A 15,895-nucleotide genomic window follows, 5' to 3' on the forward strand; every position below is an offset into this window, starting at 1 on the left:
CTTGGATGCTTGATTCCGGTCTGGGAAAGACATGGCTTGGTAGTTCGGACTGGACTGTTCCCATGAGGCACAGGGTCAGAGCTGATTTACATATAGCCAGTGTCTAACCCAGGGTGGTGTGGAGTGCAAAAAAACGATGGATTTAGGCCCAGATCCTTGTACTGGGATGAATGTATGACATTGTTCTACATTCTGTCCATCAAATGTGTTTTTTGCAATTTTCACCCGAGTGGGCTGGGTATGCTCAGACGTGAGTCCCAGGCTCTCCACACCACTGGAGTCAAGCTATCCAGGCTGATAAAGGCTGATAGCCAGAAACCGGTCCTTGGATGCTTGATTCCGGTCTGGGAAAAACATGGCTTGGTAGTTCGGACTGGACTGTTCCCATGAGGCACAGGGTCAGAGCTGATTTGCATATAGCCAGTGTCTAACCCAGGGTGGTGTGGAGTGCAAAAAAACGATGGATTTAGGCCCAGATCCTTGTACTGGGATGAATGTATGACATTGTTCTACATTCTATCCATCAAATGTGTTTTTTTCAATTTTCACCCCAGTGAGCTGGGTATGCTCAGACGTGAGTCCCAGGCTCTCCACACCACTGGAGTCAAGCTATCCAGGCTGATGAAGGCTGATAGCCAGAAACCGGTCCTTGGATGCTTGATTCCGGTCTGGGAAAGACATGGCTTGGGAGTTCGGACTGGACTGTTCCCATGAGGCACAGGGTCAGAGCTGATTTGCATATAGCCAGTGTCTAACCCAGGGTGGTGTGGAGTGCAAAAAAACGATGGATTTAGGCCCAGGTCCTTGTACTGGGATGAATGTATGACATTGTTCTACATTCTGTCCATCAAATGTGTTTTTTGCAATTTTCACCCCGAGTGGGCTGGGTATGCTCAGACGTAAGTCCCAGGCTCTCCACACCACTGGAGTCAAGATATCCTGGCTGATGAAGGCTGATAGCCAGAAACCGGTCCTTGGATGCTTGATTCCGGTCTGGGAAAGACATGGCTTGGTAGTTCGGACTGGACTGTTCCCATGAGGCACAGGGTCAGAGCTGATTTGCATATAGCCAGTGTCTAACCCAGGGTGGTGTGGAGTGCAAAACAACGATGGATTTAGGCCCAGATCCTTGTACTGGGATGAATGTATGACATTGTTCTACATTCTGTCCATCAAATGTGTTTTTTGCAATTTTCACCCGAGTGGGCAGGGTATGCTCAGACGTGAGTCCCAGGCTCTCCACACCACTGGAGTCAAGCTATTCAGGCGGATGAAGGCTGATAGCCAGAAACCGGTCCTTGGATGCTTGATTCCGGTCTGGGAAAGACATGGCTTGGTAGTTCGGACTGGACTGTTCCCATGAGGCACAGGGTCAGAGCTGATTTGCATATAGCCAGTGTCTAACCCAGGGTAGTGTGGAGTGCAAAAAACATGATGGATTTAGGCCCAGATCCTTGTACTGGGATGAATGTATGACATTGTTCTACATTCTATCCATCAAATGTGTTTTTTGCAATTTTCACCCGAGTGGGCTGGGTATGCTCAGACGTGAGTACCAGGCTCTCCACACCACTGGAGTCAAGCTATCCAGGCTGATGAAGGCTGATAGCCAGAAACCGGTCCTTGGATGCTTGATTCCGGTCTGGGAAAGACATGGCTTGGGAGTTTGGACTGGACTGTTCCTATGAGGCACAGGGTCAGAGCTGATTTGCATATAGCCAGTGTCTAACCCAGGGTGGTGTGGAGTGCAAAAAAACGATGGATTTAGGCCCAGATCCTTGTACTGGGATGAATGTATGACATTGTTCTACATTCTGTCCATCAAATGTGTTTTTTGCAATTTTCACCCAGAGTGGGCTGGGTATGCTCAGACGTAAGTCCCAGGCTCTCCACACCACTGGAGTCAAGATATCCAGGCTGATGAAGCCTGATAGCCAGAAACCGGTCCTTGGATGCTTGATTCCGGTCTGGGAAAGACATGGCTTGGTAGTTCGGACTGGACTGTTCCCATGAGGCACAGGGTCAGAGCTGATTTGCATATAGCCAGTGTCTAACCCAGGGTGGTGTGGAGTGCAAAACAACGATGGATTTAGGCCCAGATCCTTGTACTGGGATGAATGTATGACATTGTTCTACATTCTGTCCATCAAAGGTGTTTTTTGCAATTTTCACCCCGAGTGGGCTGGGTATGCTCAGACGTGAGTCCCAGGCTCTCCACACCACTGGAGTCAAGCTATCCAGGCTGATGAAGGCTGATAGCCAGAAACCGGTCCTTGGATGCTTGATTCCGGTCTGGGAAAGACATGGCTTGGTAGTTCGGACTGGACTGTTCCCATGAGGCACAGGGTCACAGCTGATTTACATATAGCCGGTGTCTAACCCAGGGTGGTGTGGAGTGCAAAAAAACAATGGATTTAGGCCCAGATCCTTGTACTGGGATGAATGTATGACATTGTTCTACATTCTGTCCAGCAAATGTGTTTTTTGCAATTTTCACCCGAGTGGGCTGGTTATGCTCAGACGTGAGTCCCAGGCTCTCCACACCAATGGAGTCAAGCTATCCAGGCTGATGAAGGCTGATAGCCAGAAACCGGTCCTTGGATGCTTGAGTCCGGTCTGGGAAAGACATGGCTTGGTAGTTCGGACTGGACTGTTCCCATGAGGCACAGGGTCAGAGCTGATTTGCATATAGCCAGTGTCTAACCCAGGGTGGTGTGGAGTGCAAAACAACAATGGATTTAGGCCCAGATCCTTGTACTGGGATGAATGTATGACATTGTTCTACATTCTGTCCATCAAATGTGTTTTATGCAATTTTCACCCCGAGTGGGCTGGGTATGCTCAGACGTGAGTCCCAGGCTCTCCACACCACTGGAGTCAAGCTATCCAGGCTGATGAAGGCTGATAGCCAGAAACCGGTCCTTGGATGCTTGATTCCGGTCTGGGAAAGACATGGCTTGGTAGTTCGGACTGGACTGTTCCCATGAGGCACAGGGTCAGAGCTGATTTACATATAGCCAGTGTCTAACCCAGGGTGGTGTGGAGTGCAAAAAAACGATGGATTTAGGCCCAGATCCTTGTACTGGGATGAATGTATGACATTGTTCTACATTCTGTCCATCAAATGTGTTTTTTGCAATTGTCATCCGAGTGGGCTGGGTATGCTCAGACGTGAGTCCCAGGCTCTCCACACCACTGGAGTCAAGCTATCCAGGCTGATGAAGGCTGATAGCCTGAAACCGGTCCTTGGATGCTTGATTCCGGTCTGGGAAAAACATGGCTTGGTAGTTCGGACTGGACTGTTCCCATGAGGCAAAGGGTCAGAGCTGATTTGCATATAGCCAGTGTCTAACCCAGGGTGGTGTGGAGTGCAAAAAAACGATGGATTTAGGCCCAGATCCTTGTACTGGGATGAATGTATGACATTGTTCTACATTCTATCCATCAAATGTGTTTTTTTCAATTTTCACCCGAGTGGGCTGGGTATGCTCAGACGTGAGTCCCAGGCTCTCCACACCACTGGAGTCAAGCTATCCAGGCTGATGAAGGCTGATAGCCAGAAACCGGTCCTTGGATGCTTGATTCCGGTCTGGGAAAGACATGGCTTGGGAGTTCGGACTGGACTGTTCCCATGAGGCACAGGGTCAGAGCTGATTTGCATATAGCCAGTGTCTAACCCAGGGTGGTGTGGAGTGCAAAAAAACGATGGATTTAGGCCCAGGTCCTTGTACTGGGATGAATGTATGACATTGTTCTACATTCTGTCCATCAAATGTGTTTTTTGCAATTTTCACCCCGAGTGGGCTGGGTATGCTCAGACGTAAGTCCCAGGCTCTCCACACCACTGGAGTCAAGATATCCTTGCTGATGAAGGCTGATAGCCAGAAACCGGTCCTTGGATGCTTGATTCCGGTTTGGGAAAGACATGGCTTGGTAGTTCGGACTGGACTGTTCCCATGAGGCACAGGGTCAGAGCTGATTTGCATATACCCAGTGTCTAACCCAGGGTGGTGTGGAGTGCAAAACAACGATGGATTTAGGCCCAGATCCTTGTACTGGGATGAAAGTATGACATTGTTCTACATTCTGTCCATCAAATGTGTTTTTTGCAATTTTCACCCCGAGTGGGCTGCGTATGCTCAGACGTGAGTCCCAGGCTCTCCACACCACTGGAGTCAAGCTATCCAGGCTGATGAAGGCTGATAGCCAGAATCCGGTCCTTGGATGCTTGATTCCGGTCTGGGAAAGACATGGCTTGGTAGTTCGGACTGGACTGTTCCCATGAGGCCCAGGGTCAGAGCTGATTTGCATATAGCCAGTGTCTAACCCACGGTGGTGTGGAGTGCAAAAAAACGACGGATTTAGGCCCAGATCCATGTACTGGGATGAATGTATGACATTGTTCTACATTCTGTCCATCAAATGTGTTTTTTGCAATTTTCACCCCGAGTGGGCTGGGTATGCTCAGACGTAAGTCCCAGGCTCTCCACACCACTGGAGTCAAGCTATCCTGGCTGATGAAGGCTGATAGCCAGAAACCGGTCCTTGGATGCTTGATTCCGGTCTGGGAAAGACATGGCTTGGTAGTTCGGACTGGACTGTTCCCATGAGGCACAGGGTCAGAGCTGATTTACATATAGCCAGTGTCTAACCCAGGGTGGTGTGGAGTGCAAAAAAACAATGGATTTAGGCCCAGATCCTTGTACTGGGATGAATGTATGACATTGTTCTACATTCTGTCCATCAAATGTGTTTTTTGCAATTTTCACCCGAGTGGGCTGGGTATGCTCAGACGTGAGTCCCAGGCTCTCCACACCAATGGAGTCAAGCTATCCAGGCTGATGAAGGCTGATAGCCAGAAACCGGTCCTTGGATGCTTGATTCCGGTCTGGGAAAGACATGGCTTTGTAGTTCGGACTGGACTGTTCCCATGAGGCACAGGGTCAGAGCTGATTTACATATAGCCAGTGTCTAACCCAGGGTGGTGTGGAGTGCAAAAAAACGATGGATTTAGGCCCAGATCCTTGTACTGGGATGAATGTATGACATTGTTCTACATTCTGTCCATCAAATGTGTTTTTTGCAATTTTCACCCGAGTGGGCTGGGTATGCTCAGACGTGAGTCCCAGGCTCTCCACACCACTGGAGTCAAGCTATCCAGGCTGATGAAGGCTGATAGCCAGAAACCGGTCCTTGGATGCTTGATTCCGGTCTGGGAAAAACATGGCTTGGTAGTTCGGACTGGACTGTTCCCATGAGGCACAGGGTCAGAGCTGATTTGCATATAGCCAGTGTCTAACCCAGGGTGGTGTGGAGTGCAAAAAAACGATGGATTTAGGCCCAGATCCTTGTACTGGGATGAATGTATGACATTGTTCTACATTCTATCCATCAAATGTGTTTTTTTCAATTTTCACCCGAGTGGGCTGGGTATGCTCAGACGTGAGTCCCAGGCTCTCCACACCACTGGAGTCAAGCTATCCAGGCTGATGAAGGCTGATAGCCAGAAACCGGTCCTTGGATGCTTGATTCCGGTCTGGGAAAGACATGGCTTGGTAGTTCGGACTGGACTGTTCCCATGAGGTACAGGGTCAGAGCTGATTTGCATATAGCCAGTGTCTAACCCAGGGTGGTGTGGAGTGCAAAAAAACGATGGATTTAGGCCCAGATCCTTGTACTGGGATGAATGTATGACATTGTTCTACATTCTGTCCATCAAATGTGTTTTTTGCAATTTTCACCCGAGTGGGCTGGGTATGCTCAGACGTGAGTCCCAGGCTCTCCACACCACTGGAGTCAAGCTATCCAGGCTGATGAAGGCTGATAGCCAGAAACCGGTCCTTGGATGCTTGATTCCGGTCTGGGAAAAACATGGCTTGGTAGTTCGGACTGGACTGTTCCCATGAGGCACAGGGTCAGAGCTGATTTGCATATAGCCAGTGTCTAACCCAGGGTGGTGTGGAGTGCATAAAAACGATGGATTTAGGCCCAGATCCTTGAACTGGGATGAATGAATGACATTGTTCTACATTCTATCCATCAAATGTGTTTTTTGCAATTTTCACCCGAGTGGGCTGGGTATGCTCAGACGTGAGTCCCAGGCTCTCCACACCACTGGAGTCAAGCTATCCAGGCTGATGAAGGCTGATAGCCAGAAACCGGTCCTTGGATGCTTGATTCCGGTCTGGGAAAGACATGGCTTGGTAGTTCGGACTGGACTGTTCCCATGAGGTACAGGGTCAGAGCTGATTTGCATATAGCCAGTGTCTAACCCAGGGTGGTGTGGAGTGCAAAAAAACGATGGATTTAGGCCCAGATCCTTGTACTGGGATGAATGTATGACATTGTTCTACATTCTGTCCATCAAATGTGTTTTTTGCAATTTTCACCCGAGTGGGCTGGGTATGCTCAGACGTGAGTCCCAGGCTCTCCACACCACTGGAGTCAAGCTATCCAGGCTGATGAAGGCTGATAGCCAGAAACCGGTCCTTGGATGCTTGATTCCGGTCTGGGAAAAACATGGCTTGGTAGTTCGGACTGGACTGTTCCCATGAGGCACAGGGTCAGAGCTGATTTGCATATAGCCAGTGTCTAACCCAGGGTGGTGTGGAGTGCATAAAAACGATGGATTTAGGCCCAGATCCGTGAACTGGGATGAATGAATGACATTGTTCTACATTCTATCCATCAAATGTGTTTTTTGCAATTTTCACCCGAGTGGGCTGGGTATGCTCAGACGTGAGTCCCAGGCTCTCCACACCACTGGAGTCAAGCTATCCAGGCTGATGAAGGCTGATAGCCAGAAACCGGTCCTTGGATGCTTGATTCCGGTCTGGGAAAGACATGGCTTGTTAGTTCGGACTTGACTGTTCCCATGACGCACAGGGTCAGAGCTGATTTGCATATAGCCAGTGTCTAACCCAGGGTGGTGTGGAGTGCAAAAAAACGATGGATTTAGGCCCAGATCCTTGTACTGGGATGAATGTATGACATTGTTCTACATTCTATCCATCAAATGTGTTTTTTTCAATTTTCACCCGAGTGGGCTGGGTATGCTCAGACGTGAGTCCCAGGCTCTCCACACCACTGGAGTCAAGCTATCCAGGCTGATGAAGGCTGATAGCCAGAAACCGGTCCTTGGATGCTTGATTCCGGTCTGGGAAAGACATGGCTTGGTAGTTCGGACTGGACTGTTCCCATGAGGTACAGGGTCAGAGCTGATTTGCATATAGCCAGTGTCTAACCCAGGGTGGTGTGGAGTGCAAAAAAACGATGGATTTAGGCCCAGATCCTTGTACTGGGATGAATGTATGACATTGTTCTACATTCTGTCCATCAAATGTGTTTTTTGCAATTTTCACCCGAGTGGGCTGGGTATGCTCAGACGTGAGTCCCAGGCTCTCCACACCACTGGAGTCAAGCTATCCAGGCTGATGAAGGCTGATAGCCAGAAACCGGTCCTTGGATGCTTGATTCCGGTCTGGGAAAAACATGGCTTGGTAGTTCGGACTGGACTGTTCCCATGAGGCACAGGGTCAGAGCTGATTTGCATATAGCCAGTGTCTAACCCAGGGTGGTGTGGAGTGCATAAAAACGATGGATTTAGGCCCAGATCCTTGAACTGGGATGAATGAATGACATTGTTCTACATTCTATCCATCAAATGTGTTTTTTGCAATTTTCACCCGAGTGGGCTGGGTATGCTCAGACGTGAGTCCCAGGCTCTCCACACCACTGGAGTCAAGCTATCCAGGCTGATGAAGGCTGATAGCCAGAAACCGGTCCTTGGATGCTTGATTCCGGTCTGGGAAAAACATGGCTTGGTAGTTCGGACTGGACTGTTCCCATGAGGCACAGGGTCAGAGCTGATTTGCATATAGCCAGTGTCTAACCCAGGGTGGTGTGGAGTGCAAAAAAACGATGGATTTAGGCCCAGATCCTTGTACTGGGATGAATGTATGACATTGTTCTACATTCTATCCATCAAATGTGTTTTTTTCAATTTTCACCCGAGTGGGCTGGGTATGCTCAGACGTGAGTCCCAGGCTCTCCACACCACTGGAGTCAAGCTATCCAGGCTGATGAAGGCTGATAGCCAGAAACCGGTCCTTGGATGCTTGATTCCGGTCTGGGAAAGACATGGCTTGGGAGTTCGGACTGGACTGTTCCCATGAGGCACAGGGTCAGAGCTGATTTGCATATAGCCAGTGTCTAACCCAGGGTGGTGTGGAGTGCAAAAAAACGATGGATTTAGGCCCAGGTCCTTGTACTGGGATGAATGTATGACATTGTTCTACATTCTGTCCATCAAATGTGTTTTTTGCAATTTTCACCCCGAGTGGGCTGGGTATGCTCAGACGTAAGTCCCAGGCTCTCCACACCACTGGAGTCAAGATATCCTTGCTGATGAAGGCTGATAGCCAGAAACCGGTCCTTGGATGCTTGATTCCGGTTTGGGAAAGACATGGCTTGGTAGTTCGGACTGGACTGTTCCCATGAGGCACAGGGTCAGAGCTGATTTGCATATACCCAGTGTCTAACCCAGGGTGGTGTGGAGTGCAAAACAACGATGGATTTAGGCCCAGATCCTTGTACTGGGATGAAAGTATGACATTGTTCTACATTCTGTCCATCAAATGTGTTTTTTGCAATTTTCACCCCGAGTGGGCTGCGTATGCTCAGACGTGAGTCCCAGGCTCTCCACACCACTGGAGTCAAGCTATCCAGGCTGATGAAGGCTGATAGCCAGAATCCGGTCCTTGGATGCTTGATTCCGGTCTGGGAAAGACATGGCTTGGTAGTTCGGACTGGACTGTTCCCATGAGGCCCAGGGTCAGAGCTGATTTGCATATAGCCAGTGTCTAACCCACGGTGGTGTGGAGTGCAAAAAAACGACGGATTTAGGCCCAGATCCATGTACTGGGATGAATGTATGACATTGTTCTACATTCTGTCCATCAAATGTGTTTTTTGCAATTTTCACCCCGAGTGGGCTGGGTATGCTCAGACGTAAGTCCCAGGCTCTCCACACCACTGGAGTCAAGCTATCCTGGCTGATGAAGGCTGATAGCCAGAAACCGGTCCTTGGATGCTTGATTCCGGTCTGGGAAAGACATGGCTTGGTAGTTCGGACTGGACTGTTCCCATGAGGCACATGGTCAGAGCTGATTTACATATAGCCAGTGTCTAACCCAGGGTGGTGTGGAGTGCAAAAAAACAATGGATTTAGGCCCAGATCCTTGTACTGGGATGAATGTATGACATTGTTCTACATTCTGTCCATCAAATGTGTTTTTTGCAATTTTCACCCGAGTGGGCTGGGTATGCTCAGACGTGAGTCCCAGGCTCTCCACACCAATGGAGTCAAGCTATCCAGGCTGATGAAGGCTGATAGCCAGAAACCGGTCCTTGGATGCTTGATTCCGGTCTGGGAAAGACATGGCTTTGTAGTTCGGACTGGACTGTTCCCATGAGGCACAGGGTCAGAGCTGATTTACATATAGCCAGTGTCTAACCCAGGGTGGTGTGGAGTGCAAAAAAACGATGGATTTAGGCCCAGATCCTTGTACTGGGATGAATGTATGACATTGTTCTACATTCTGTCCATCAAATGTGTTTTTTGCAATTTTCACCCGAGTGGGCTGGGTATGCTCAGACGTGAGTCCCAGGCTCTCCACACCACTGGAGTCAAGCTATCCAGGCTGATGAAGGCTGATAGCCAGAAACCGGTCCTTGGATGCTTGATTCCGGTCTGGGAAAAACATGGCTTGGTAGTTCGGACTGGACTGTTCCCATGAGGCACAGGGTCAGAGCTGATTTGCATATAGCCAGTGTCTAACCCAGGGTGGTGTGGAGTGCAAAAAAACGATGGATTTAGGCCCAGATCCTTGTACTGGGATGAATGTATGACATTGTTCTACATTCTATCCATCAAATGTGTTTTTTTCAATTTTCACCCGAGTGGGCTGGGTATGCTCAGACGTGAGTCCCAGGCTCTCCACACCACTGGAGTCAAGCTATCCAGGCTGATGAAGGCTGATAGCCAGAAACCGGTCCTTGGATGCTTGATTCCGGTCTGGGAAAGACATGGCTTGGTAGTTCGGACTGGACTGTTCCCATGAGGTACAGGGTCAGAGCTGATTTGCATATAGCCAGTGTCTAACCCAGGGTGGTGTGGAGTGCAAAAAAACGATGGATTTAGGCCCAGATCCTTGTACTGGGATGAATGTATGACATTGTTCTACATTCTGTCCATCAAATGTGTTTTTTGAAATTTTCACCCGAGTGGGCTGGGTATGCTCAGACGTGAGTCCCAGGCTCTCCACACCACTGGAGTCAAGCTATCCAGGCTGATGAAGGCTGATAGCCAGAAACCGGTCCTTGGATGCTTGATTCCGGTCTGGGAAAAACATGGCTTGGTAGTTCGGACTGGACTGTTCCCATGAGGCACAGGGTCAGAGCTGATTTGCATATAGCCAGTGTCTAACCCAGGGTGGTGTGGAGTGCATAAAAACGATGGATTTAGGCCCAGATCCTTGAACTGGGATGAATGAATGACATTGTTCTACATTCTATCCATCAAATGTGTTTTTTGCAATTTTCACCCGAGTGGGCTGGGTATGCTCAGACGTGAGTCCCAGGCTCTCCACACCACTGGAGTCAAGCTATCCAGGCTGATGAAGGCTGATAGCCAGAAACCGGTCCTTGGATGCTTGATTCCGGTCTGGGAAAGACATGGCTTGGTAGTTCGGACTGGACTGTTCCCATGAGGTACAGGGTCAGAGCTGATTTGCATATAGCCAGTGTCTAACCCAGGGTGGTGTGGAGTGCAAAAAAACGATGGATTTAGGCCCAGATCCTTGTACTGGGATGAATGTATGACATTGTTCTACATTCTGTCCATCAAATGTGTTTTTTGCAATTTTCACCCGAGTGGGCTGGGTATGCTCAGACGTGAGTCCCAGGCTCTCCACACCACTGGAGTCAAGCTATCCAGGCTGATGAAGGCTGATAGCCAGAAACCGGTCCTTGGATGCTTGATTCCGGTCTGGGAAAAACATGGCTTGGTAGTTCGGACTGGACTGTTCCCATGAGGCACAGGGTCAGAGCTGATTTGCATATAGCCAGTGTCTAACCCAGGGTGGTGTGGAGTGCATAAAAACGATGGATTTAGGCCCAGATCCGTGAACTGGGATGAATGAATGACATTGTTCTACATTCTATCCATCAAATGTGTTTTTTGCAATTTTCACCCGAGTGGGCTGGGTATGCTCAGACGTGAGTCCCAGGTTCTCCACACCACTGGAGTCAAGCTATCCAGGCTGATGAAGGCTGATAGCCAGAAACCGGTCCTTGGATGCTTGATTCCGGTCTGGGAAAGACATGGCTTGTTAGTTCGGACTTGACTGTTCCCATGACGCACAGGGTCAGAGCTGATTTGCATATAGCCAGTGTCTAACCCAGGGTGGTGTGGAGTGCAAAAAAACGATGGATTTAGGCCCAGATCCTTGTACTGGGATGAATGTATGACATTGTTCTACATTCTGTCCATCAAATGTGTTTTTTGCAATTTTCACCCCCGAGTGGGCTGGATATGCTCAGACGTGAGTCCCAGGCTCTCCACACCACTGGAGTCAAGCTATCCAGGCTGATGAAGGCTGATAGCCAGAAACCGGTCCTTGGATGCTTGATTCCGGTCTGGGAAAGACATGGCTTGGTAGTTCGGACTGGACTGTTCCCATGAGGCACAGGGTCAAAGCTGATTTGCATATAGCCAGTGTCTAACCCAGGGTGGTGTGGAGTGCAAAAAAACGACGAATTTAGGCCCAGATCCTAGTACTGGGATGAATGTATGACATTGTCCTACATTCTGTCCATCAAATGTGTTTTTTGCAATTTTCACCCCGAGTGGGCTGGGTATGCTCAGACGTGAGTCCCAGGCTCTCCACACCACTGGAGTCAAGCTATCCAGGCTGATGAAGGCTGATAGCCAGAAACCGGTCCTTGGATGCTTGATTCCAGTCTGGGAAAGACATGGCTTGGTAGTTCGGACTGGACTGTTCCCATGAGGCACAGGGTCAGAGCTGATTTACATATAGCCAGTGTCTAACCCAGGGTGGTGTGGAGTGCAAAAAAACGATGGATTTAGGCCCAGATCCTTGTACTGGGATGAATGTATGACATTGTTCTACATTCTGTCCATCAAATGTGTTTTTTGCAATTTTCACCCGAGTGGGCTGGGTATGCTCAGACGTGAGGCCCAGGCTCTCCACACCACTGGAGTCAAGCTATCCAGGCTGATGAAGGCTGATAGCCAGAAACCGGTCCTTGGATGCTTGATTCCGGTCTGGGAAAAACATGGCTTGGTAGTTCGGACTGGACTGTTCCCATGAGGCACAGGGTCAGAGCTGATTTGCATATAGCCAGTGTCTAACCCAGGGTGGTGTGGAGTGCAAAAAAACGATGGATTTAGGCCCAGATCCTTGTACTGGGATGAATGTATGACATTGTTCTACATTCTATCCATCAAATGTGTTTTTTTCAATTTTCACCCCAGTGAGCTGGGTATGCTCAGACGTGAGTCCCAGGCTCTCCACACCACTGGAGTCAAGCTATCCAGGCTGATGAAGGCTGATAGCCAGAAACCGGTCCTTGGATGCTTGATTCCGGTCTGGGAAAGACATGGCTTGGGAGTTCGGACTGGACTGTTCCCATGAGGCACGGGGTCAGAGCTGATTTGCATATAGCCAGTGTCTAACCCAGGGTGGTGTGGAGTGCAAAAAAACGATGGATTTAGGCCCAGGTCCTTGTACTGGGATGAATGTATGACATTGTTCTACATTCTGTCCATCAAATGTGTTTTTTGCAATTTTCACCCCGAGTGGGCTGGGTATGCTCAGACGTAAGTCCCAGGCTCTCCACACCACTGGAGTCAAGATATCCTGGCTGATGAAGGCTGATAGCCAGAAACCGGTCCTTGGATGCTTGATTCCGGTCTGGGAAAGACATGGCTTGGTAGTTCGGACTGGACTGTTCCCATGAGGCACAGGGTCAGAGCTGATTTGCATATAGCCAGTGTCTAACCCAGGGTGGTGTGGAGTGCAAAACAACGATGGATTTAGGCCCATATCCTTGTACTGGGATGAAAGTATGACATTGTTCTACATTCTGTCCATCAAATGTGTTTTTTGCAATTTTCACCCCGAGTGGGCTGGGTATGCTCAGACGTGAGTCCCAGGCTCTCCACACCACTGGAGTCAAGCTATCCAGGCTGATGAAGGCTGATAGCCAGAAACCGGTCCTTGGATGCTTGATTCCGGTCTAGGAAAGACATGGCTTGGTAGTTCGGACTGGACTGTTCCCATGAGGCACAGGGTCAGAGCTGATTTACATATAGCCAGTGTCTAACCCAGGGTGGTGTGGAGTGCAAAACAACAATGGATTTAGGCCCAGATCCTTGTACTGGGATGAATGTATGACATTGTTTTACATTCTGTCCATCAAATGTGTTTTATGCAATTTTCACCCCGAGTGGGCTGGGTATGCTCAGACGTGAGTCCCAGGCTCTCCACACCACTGGAGTCAAGCTATCCAGGCTGATGAAGGCTGATAGCCAGAAACCGGTCCTTGGATGCTTGATTCCGGTCTGGGAAAGACATGGCTTGGTAGTTCGGACTGGACTGTTCCCATGAGGCACAGGGTCAGAGCTGATTTACATATAGCCAGTGTCTAACCCAGGGTGGTGTGGAGTGCAAAAAACACGATGGATTTAGGCCCAGATCCTTGTACTGGGATGAATGTATGACATTGTTCTACATTCTGTCCATCAAATGTGTTTTTTGCAATTTTCACCCGAGTGGGCTGGGTATGCTCAGACGTGAGTCCCAGGCTCTCCACACCACTGGAGTCTAGCTATCCAGGCTGATGAAGGCTGATAGCCAGAAACCGGTCCTTGGATGCTTGATTCCGGTCTGGGAAAAACATGGCTTGGTAGTACGGACTGGACTGTTCCCATGAGGCACAGGGTCAGAGCTGATTTGCATATAGCCAGTGTCTAACCCAGGGTGGTGTGGAGTGCAAAAAAACGATGGATTTAGGCCCAGATCCTTGTACTGGGATGAATGTATGACATTGTTCTACATTCTATCCATCAAATGTGTTTTTTTTCAATTTTCACCCGAGTGGGCTGGGTATGCTCAGACGTGAGTCCCAGGCTCTCCACACCACTGGAGTCAAGCTATCCAGGCTGATGAAGGCTGATAGCCAGAAACCGGTCCTTGGATGCTTGATTCCGGTCTGGGAAAGACATGGCTTGGGAGTTCGGACTGGACTGTTCCCATGAGGCACAGGGTCAGAGCTGATTTGCATATAGCCAGTGTCTAACCCAGGGTGGTGTGGAGTGCAAAAAAACGATGGATTTAGGCCCAGGTCCTTGTACTGGGATGAATGTATGACATTGTTCTACATTCTGTCCATCAAATGTGTTTTTTGCAATTTTCACCCCGAGTGGGCTGGGTATGCTCAGACGTAAGTCCCAGGCTCTCCACACCACTGGAGTCAAGATATCCTTGCTGATGAAGGCTGATAGCCAGAAACCGGTCCTTGGATGCTTGATTCCGGTCTGTGAAAGACATGGCTTGGTAGTTCGGACTGGACTGTTCCCATGAGGCACAGGGTCAGAGCTGATTTGCATATAGCCAGTGTCTAACCCACGGTGGTGTGGAGTGCAAAAAAACGACGGATTTAGGCCCAGATCCATGTACTGGGATGAATGTATGACATTGTTCTACATTCTGTCCATCAAATGTGTTTTTTGCAATTTTCACCCCGAGTGGGCTGGGTATGCTCAGACGTAAGTCCCAGGCTCTCCACACCACTGGAGTCAAGCTATCCAGGCTGATGAAGGCTGATAGCCAGAAACCGGTCCTTGGATGCTTGATTCCGGTCTGGGAAAGACATGGCTTGGTAGTTCGGACTGGACTGTTCCCATGAGGCACAGGGTCAGAGCTGATTTGCATATAGCCAGTGTCTAACCCAGGGTGGTGTGGAGTGCAAAAAAACAATGGATTTAGGCCCAGATCCTTGTACGGGGATGAATGTATGACATTGTTCTACATTCTGTCCATCAAATGTGTTTTTTGCAATTTTCACCCGAGTGGGCTGGGTATGCTCAGACGTGAGTCCCAGGCTCTCCACACCAATGGAGTCAAGCTATCCAGGCTGATGAAGGCTGATAGCCAGAAACCGGTCCTTGGATGCTTGAGTCCGGTCTGGGAAAGACATGGCTTGGTAGTTCGGACTGGACTGTTCCCATGAGGCACAGGGTCAGAGCTGATTTGCATATAGCCAGTGTCTAACCCAGGGTGGTGTGGAGTGCAAAACAACAATGGATTGAGGCCCAGATCCTTGTACTGGGATGAATGTATGACATTGTTCTACATTCTGTCCATCAAATGTGTTTTATGCAATTTTCACCCCGAGTGGGCTGGGTATGCTCAGACGTGAGTCCCAGGCTCTCCACACCACTGGAGTCAAGCTATCCAGGCTGATGAAGGCTGATAGCCAGAAACCGGTCCTTGGATGCTTGATTCCGGTCTGGGAAAGACATGGCTTTGTAGTTCGGACTGGACTGTTCCCATGAGGCACAGGGTCAGAGCTGATTTACATATAGCCAGTGTCTAACCCAGGGTGGTGTGGAGTGCAAAAAAACGATGGATTTAGGCCCAGATCCTTGTACTGGGATGAATGTATGACATTGTATTACATTCTGTCCATCAAATGTGTTTTTTGCAATTTTCACCCGAGTGGGCTGGGTATGCTCAGACGTGAGTCCCAGGCTCTCCACACCACTGGAGTCAAGCTATCCAGGCTGATGAAGGCTGATAGCCAGAAACCG

The sequence above is a fragment of the Lissotriton helveticus genome, chromosome 7 (genome assembly GCF_964261635.1).
Source record: "Lissotriton helveticus chromosome 7, aLisHel1.1, whole genome shotgun sequence".
Taxonomy (NCBI): domain Eukaryota; kingdom Metazoa; phylum Chordata; class Amphibia; order Caudata; family Salamandridae; genus Lissotriton; species Lissotriton helveticus.